This window comes from Lactuca sativa, chromosome 5 (assembly GCF_002870075.4).
Source record: "Lactuca sativa cultivar Salinas chromosome 5, Lsat_Salinas_v11, whole genome shotgun sequence".
In the NCBI taxonomy this organism is placed as follows: Eukaryota; Viridiplantae; Streptophyta; class Magnoliopsida; order Asterales; family Asteraceae; genus Lactuca; species Lactuca sativa.
Window position 1 is genome coordinate 77,357,243 of NC_056627.2, and position 8,758 is coordinate 77,366,000.

Sequence of the window (8,758 nt, forward strand, 5' to 3'; positions counted from 1 at the left end):
GGTAGGTTGAGCACCCATGTAAGCTCAGCAGGGTAGGCCAGGCACCCAGGTATGCCTGACAGTATGTTTATTGTATGGTATGTGGTATGATGGGGGAACTTGCTAAACTTCGTAATTACGGTTTTTAGTTTTGGTTTCAGGTACCTCTTCTTCGAAGGGAAAGGAGCCAACATTATTATAGTGCATCACACCATGATTTCCGCACATGAGACTCTTGGAAGATATACTCTAATGATGTTTTATTCTGACTTTTTTTGAGTATTGACATTTTGGTTTTGTTATGGGATGACACGCTGGATGTTTTTACACTATTGGTTTTATAATTACTTATTTAAAAATGAAACTTTTGGTCTTGAATTTTAGAATGTTACAAGTTGGTATTAAAGCCTTGGTTTGAGGGATTTGGATACATTTTGTGTGGGTGTCTGAACTCAAATCGAGGGTTTGAAGGTTTTTTACAAGAAAAAATAAAATTGTAAAATTTAAAATTAAGGGTTTTTGAAAGAATAAGGAGTGTGATGCATGCAATAGGCTGATCTCAAGTAAGTTTTCCCCAAGATACCCATATATGTTATGTTTTGGTATGATTACGAGAACTGCATACTAGATAAGGGCTAATAATCTATGAAGGATGCCTTGTATAACTGCTATATATGTATGATAACTGTAAGCTAGATTAGGGCTAAGGATCTAGGAAGATGTCATATGTGCCTGTTGTATGTGCCTATTGAACTGCATGCTAGTACTGATTAGTCAGTGATATGATGGCCTAATTAAGATGTCCCTGGTTTTGGTTACTCAATGCTCGAATGCTGCTTGCTTTGTGCTTTTAGGAGTCATAGTTATCTTTATTTAACTAGTAAACAAATACGTTAAGTTATATATTACAAGGACTAAATAATTTCATAAGGTTTAGTCTAGCCCTATTTTGCAGCTCTTGTCTTAGTCTAGCCATTGTAGGGTAGGACCTCTCATTGGAAGAATTATCTGGTCTTAGTAATATGTAATGGTATTCGCGAGCTAGTTAGGGAGAGGTAGCAGGGATTTCTTACGCAGCTGATGGCGGAGAGCGGGTTGGAGATTACCCTAGGCTAAGCCTAGGATGAGAATAGTGTCAAAGATTATTTAATTGCGAAATGTATACATGGATAGGAGGTGGCTTTGGTAAGCCAAGGAAAACCAAGGGGAGAGTACAGATAGGTGTGGAAGGTAGTATGAGCCAGTACAACTGAAAGTAGAGGATCTGTACTTGACTCTTGGGAGCTGCAGGGAACCAAGAGTGGAAGAGTGTGAGACTTCTCGATGTTATGTATGACCCTAACCATTATGTGTTTTGTTTCAGTATAGTGGTGACGCGTTATGGAGCGGGAGGTTCAGGGTATGGGTCGGGTTTGGGTATGAGTTCAAAGCCGACTGATGATGGATTGCGCGATGTGACATCCCCATATTTCTCGGCCAGAAAAGACCGATTTAATTTATGCTTTTTAAAATAAAATCAGAGAAATCTTTTTATAAGATATTGAGGAATTGGTCCCCAAACAATATATGATAAAAGTTTATCAAAATCCTTCATTAAGAAAGTATATATTTTCCATATATATATCAAAACCTCGGGATGTCATGTTCCGATACAGATCAAAAGCATAAACAAGACATTATAAGCCTTTCAACAGTTATTTACAACTATTGGCCTATAATCCAAAAATCTCTCGTCATCCTCCGACTATGCTCGGGGTCCACTACCTATAATCATAAAACTGAGTGGGTCAGGCTTGGGAGCCTGGTGAGCATATAGGGTTTTCAACCCACAATAATAATATACTTATTAAGTTCACCAATCAACAATAACCCTGATTACCCATTCCCATTGTCCTCACTTTACGTCCCTAAACACCTATCAGAAGGGACCTAGCCTAAGGAATATCATCGGGATGGACACTACTGCTAAGGGGTTTCCTCAGCCATACATGTCCTTAAGGCAACCATAAGGGGGATGAAGTATGCCAATGAACATTTAATTCATCAACACCTACAAGTTGCGAACCTGCTAGTGTTCCACTGGACTATCTAGAAAGTCCGTGGTCGTCATCTATACTTCGCTAGATGACTACAACAACAACAACAACATCGACATCGAGGCCTCTCACCATTTTAACACACATCAACTATTTCATCTACCCATGTTCTACCCAACATATTTTGTAGATAAAAAGCATATACAGTTTAAAACTTGTATAAAACATCAATTCAACAGTCACCTCGAATAAACAATTAGCATAATTACACATAACACGTATTTCAAGGTAAATACTTCATATCTATGTGTAAATTGAAAGTAACTACACACTCACGTATTTTGGTGAAAACCGGGCAGCAATTCGTTTCCTAAAACGATCGTTTCTAATAAAACCGGGAGTTTTATTGAGAAACCAGGCTCTGCAAAAGTCGAGCTTCGAAACCGAAAAGATAAATTTTCCGGGCTTCTTGGGCACTTCGTGAGGTATTCCGGGCTTTACAATTGATACCGGGCTTTGCGGGATGTTAAGATGAAGAAAAAATGGAGAGAGGTGGTAAAAATGGCAAAATTCCCAAAGTAACCGGAAACCCTCGTAGGTACCCTACTATATATAGGGTCCGAAGTTTGATCCAACGGCTGAGAAGATGGCACGCTTCGGAGATCCGACGGCTCGCAGGGGGTGGCTTTGCACATGCCTTGCATGGCTCGCACCTGGCTCGCACATGCGAGGGCTCGCAGGCGGCTTCTAAGTGGACCGCGGCTTGCTGGCGCACCTGCGAGGCTCGGAGCTAGGCTATGCGAGGCTCGGACATACGCGGCAGCTGGGCGAAGCTTCGGCTGGGGAGCTGGCTGCTTCGGATTGGGCCTCCTCCTCGGTCGAATCAGAAGAGGACACGTGGCTGGCATGACTAAGCAGCCTAATGACTCAGCAGCCAGGTGACTCAGCAGGACACGTGTCACTTTCTAAAAGAGGGTGACGTGGCAATTGTGACTATGCGAAATTTCTCGGTTTTCGCGCCAAAACTTCTAAAATCCTCAACTTTCGCATACGAGCTCCATTTTTGACGTTCTTTATATGCACGCGTAGCTAAAATTACGATCTACAACATCCGTTTAGACTTCATCGACTAATTTTGACTTTAAATTTTATATTATTATTTTTAACAGACCGGGACAAGAAATCTGTTAAAAATTCATAACTTCTTCATCCGACGTCCGTTTTCGTCAGACTTTTTACCGTTGTGCTCCTAATGACGAGACCTTCAATTCTCGTTTAGGTTGTGTCGGCTAAAAATCACTCGATCTAAAATTCGAGTTTTTAGATGTCTACTGCTACGCTGAAACTTCGAAAAATCATAACTTCCTCATACGAAGTCAGATTTGGGCGTTCTTTTTATCGAACTTCTCGGTTTAACGAATACTACGACTTTCGTTTATATTACTAAGGCTAAAAAGTAGTTTATCAAAAACTCACTTTTTACAACTTTATGTAAAAATATCGGGCTTATCTCACACTTTAATTTTGACGCTTACTTTTATTCTTAATTAATTAAGCCCTAATAATTAAGCATAAAACACATAATTCACATAATATTCACATAATTCCTTTTCATTTCTTCAAAATGAGTTACAAAGGTTAACCTAGACTATCAACTCAATATAAATGCCTAGGCTAGAAACACGAGTGTTACACGCGAGTTCATTGCATCCGAGATTACGAGAGGCATCCTTGAGGCGACCCCGATGACTTCGGTTCGATCAAGGAGGGTATCATTGAGTTAATGGAGGATCGCCTTAGGGTATTCAGGAGAAACATGGCACCTAGCCAGTCAGGGACTCATATTCTCTCTTTTGGATGTGGAGCACCACACTACTAGGGGGTGGAATACCCCATTGTGGCTAGGCGATGGATTGCAGACATCGAGTCTGCAAAGTTGACGAAATTCTGCCATGAAGGGTCGAAGGTCAGGTATGTGGCTAGTTGTTTGACGGAGAGAGCTAAAGATTGGTGGGAGGTAGTCAATGAGATGTTGGGAGCCCCAGCCATTGAGGATATGACCTGGTCAGACTTTGTGACCAGATTCCGAGCAAAGTTTGTGCCAACTCTGGAGATTCAACAACTAGCCAGGGAGTTTTTGGATATGAGGCAGACTACGGAGACAATGGCATAGATTATCGCCAAGTTTAAGGAGAGGTCCTTGTTGGTGCCTCAGTACACGGGTGATGAGGAGATGAAGAAAACTCAGTACCATGACATGTTGAGAGCTGATATTTGGAAGCATGTTAGCTACCCGGCGTGCCCGACATTTGATGACAACATAGCCAGGGCACGAGAGAGGGAGATTGGCATAGAGCACGTTAGGAAAAGGAAGGCAGAGGCCGAGTAGTTGACTGAAGTTTTGGTGAAGAACCCGAAGGGATTCAGATCGAAGTCAAAGGGCCAGCAGGGCCGGAGCCACTGAGGGAAATGCGACATGCCACATGAGAGAGCATGCAGAGCTGGGGGATCGGGCAGCTACAAGTGCGGCAAGACAGGGCACTTTAGCAAGGATTGTACTGCCCCTACTCCCACCACTCAAACATCAGACCTAATTAGAGGGGCCATAAAAGGTCAACTTCTTGAGATTGATATTACGAGCGCTAGTGGCGGTGCCAGCTCCAGCCATCCTGCGAATCATAGATGACCGATAGGGCAAGCCAGATGTTCCTGTGTTGAGAAGCCGAGCCTTCTAGCTAACAGCCGAGGAAGGACGTGTCGCACCAGATGTGGTGATTGGATCGTTCCATGTCAATGGTATCCCAATGTTGGTGTGATTCGACTAGGGAGCTGCCCGATCTTTCGTTTTTCTTGTACTTAGCAAGAGATTTTCCGAGTCTACGAGCATGTTGGATTTCCCTTTAGAGGTCGAGATTGCAGATGACCGATTCGTCCGAGCATCATAGGTTTATAGAGATTGTGTTTTGAGGATGTATGACGAGCATTACCTCGTGGATTTGGTTTCCATCCCTTTGCGTGGGAACAAGGTCATCATAGGCATATACTAGTTAAGCCCTAATGGGGCAGTGATCGACTACAAGTAACAGTTGTTTCAGGTCAGGACCCTATGTGGGTGAGAGCTGGTGATTCAGGAGGAGAGAACACAACGTAGACCGGTCATGTGCTCTGCAAACAGTGTAACGACCCAAAATTCAAGACCAAAAATTTCGTTTTTAGTTAGGTTATTATAAAAACAATAGTATAAAACATCTATAAAAATATCCCTTATCAAAATCAAAGTGTCAATAATCAAGCATGTCATCATAAAACATATCGGAGTGTAACCCAAAGATCTCATGTGTGGAAAGCATAGTGTGATGCGCTACGATCGAGCTGACTCCTTTTCTTTGAAAACGTAGTACCTGAACAAAAACTGAATATCGTAAGCACGAAGCTTAGTGAGCCCCCCCCCCATCATACCACATACCATACAACGCACATACTACCAAGCACATCTGAGTGCCGGCCTTCCCCTTCGGTATCTTTCAACCGGTATCTGGGGACTATTTCACCCCTATCACTACCACATAATAACATAATATACCTAAATATACTTTCAAGCATATCCAGGTGCCCGACCTACTCCTTTAGTATCTTTCAACTGGTATCCGGGAGCTGGCCTCCCCTTCAGTATCTTTCAACTGGTAACCAGGAGCTAACCTCCCCTTCGTTATCTTTCATCCCGTAACCGGGAGCTACCGTCCCCTTTGGTATCTTTCAACCAGTAACTGAGGACTATTTCACCCCCTACGACTAACACATAATAAGGTAACATAACATACTGTTAGGCATGCATGGATTCTGACGACCCCTTCGGTATCTTTTAACTGGTATCCGGGGACTATTTCACCCCTACTACTACTACTAATATTTATCAGATAGCATCCTAGCACACAAACACAATAGATAATGGCATACCAGATAATTATTAGAAAGACAATCATCTAACAAACAACTCCTACTAGTGGGTCGGCATTGTGGCCTTAGACCAACTTCTACTGGAAGGTAACTCACCTCACAATGCTGAAGTCCCATAGACAAAACTCTTGCGGCTGGATGACAAGTTCTCGAACTGTCAATCATCAAAATATCACCCTATCGGCAATTCGGTCCCAACATAAACCCATAAGTCCATGCTTAGGGTAAAAGACTGCTTTACCCCTATCTTAACTTGATTCAAGCCCAAGGCCCAATCCAAAGCCCCAAAAGTCATCTATGAGTCAAAGCCCAACATATGGCACAATTTTCCACATTGGGCCAAAACCTTTACACGGTTTTATTCAGAGGCCCAACCATTTAGTCCAGTCCAAAAATTTGGCATTTCGAATGGCCCAATATCTCATAATCATAGAGGCCTAGTTATGGCCCATCTATGGCCTAATTTTTTTCAAATTGGGCCCAAACTTCACATGGGCCTTACCATAAAGCCCATCCATAAATTCTTAGTCCATATGATTGTTCTTGGATGGCCCATTATTAGCTTAATCACCAAAGCCCAATATAAAGGCCCAACTTAAAGCCCTAGTGAAATTAGGGTTTGCACTTAAAATGACGAGTAGGGTTAAGTGTTTCTTACTTAACTCATTAAGAACATAATCCACTAAGTCCATCACCCCACTAGATAAATCATATTGTGTGATTGGGTGTGATTCACAATTCCATTCTAATGGCCCAAATGTGGGTCCCAATAAGTCCAAGGCCCATATATCCAAAATTAGGGGTTTCTAAACCCTAATTAGGGTTTCCAACCCAATCGTAGCCCAATAGGCCCCAAACTATGTCTTTGGATCAATTCGGGTTTCATTAGGCCCACTAGCGTCTCACATGGCCCATTAAGGTTTCATTAGTCGGGCACCACCCATTACCACCTCGGGTAGTGGTGGTTAACAGTAGCTCGCGGCCATCACCTCACAGTGGTGTTTATGGTTCTAGTCCAATCGTGCCCAAGCACTCCAAAAGCAATCCAAACACAAACTAAGCACACCGCCACCCAACATGGCGGCTAGTGGCGGCAGCCACCACCGCACGGTGGTGGTTATGAGTTTCTTTTCATTTTTCCTTTACCTATTACATCATACAATGCAACATCTCAAATAACACATACACCCACTAAGGAAAACACACACATGGTACCTTGTGACGGCAGGCGGTGTTGGAGAGTGGTAGCCACCACCTCACTATGGTGGCGATGGGGTCTTTCTTCGGATCTCTTGCCAAGAAACGCTCCTGTAGCCTCATAACATCTAAACACAATAACAAAATCACCAAAACATGCCTACAGCCACCTTTCATGGTGGCTAGTGGCGGTAGAAAAGCATTCCCTGCGATAGCCACCATGGTTGGCTACCATGGTGGTCTTCTTGTGTCTTCCAGCCAACATTTCACCCACACACGGCATGCAATTGGAAATCTAGACGCAACCACCAACTGGTGGTGCGTAGTGATGGCAGCAGCAAACCTAGCGGCAACAACGGTGGCTAAAGTAGGTAATAATGGCATCATCGGAAAAAGATTTGTCGTTATGGTAGCAGTGGCGACTAATAGTGGCAGAAAATGGCAGAATCACGGAGAGGCGGCAGCGAACGCTGACCACAGTTGTTCTTACAACCGATGGCAGCAACACGAACGGTGACATACCCAACCGGACAACGCCATGAGGTTGGCCTCGACCCCCACCACACCGGAGCAACAACGGAGGTGTTCAGCTTGGTGGCTCCTGGCTTCGTCCAAGACTGGAAATGATGGTGGCGATAGAGTGGCGACGGAGAAAGTGAGAGGTGATGGTAGCGGCTGGACATATTATTAGGGTTAAGGTTTGGACCACGGGTGACGAGTTTAGATACTCCGATCCCCATAACTTGTTTCCATAACACCAAAAATGGTCCATCCTTCCCCCATTTCTTTCAAATTTAATCCAATATTTACCATTTAAACCCTCAACATCAAAATCCATTACAATTTAGGTACAAAATTCACCAATTACACCCCTGCTTCCATAATTCCTCTCAAATTCGATCCCTAATTAACCAAATAGCCCCTTAGTCTCCAAAATCTCTTCAAATGAAGTCCCAATAATTTGCCAAGTAGTCCCTCCCTTCATAAATATTTATGAAACCAATCTGAAACTTACACTTTTAACCCTCGACTTCTAAAATCATGACGGTTAGCTCCACAAGAACACGCCTTGCTATACAATTATTGATTTTAGGGCTACTATTCATTAATTGATTTTTTTATTATTTATTAAAGAAACGGGTGCTGTCAAACTCTATAATGGGAGGGGGTGATGGTGGGTTGCACTTGATCCCACATCGGCTTGGAAGGAGAACGAAATATTTCCTTATAAGAGGTGTGGTTACCTTCCTTTTCACAATGCGCTTTAAAGCCGTGAGGGCAGTAGATCTTATAAGAAATCTATAGTTAAGCATGCTTGGTGGGAGTAGTATTAGGATGGCTGACCCCCTGGGAAGTCCTTGTGCAGAGTGGCCCAAAGCGAAAAATATTGTGATACGTGCCAAAAGAGGGATGTTACAAATGGTATTAGAGCTAGGACATTGGTCGATTTGTTCGACAGGGACGTTGAACCCTATAATAGGGGGTGAAGGTGGGTTGCACCTGATCCTACATCGGCTGGGAAGGATAACTAAGTATTCCTTAAAATAGGTGTCGATACCTTCCCTAACACAATGTAATTTAAACTCGTG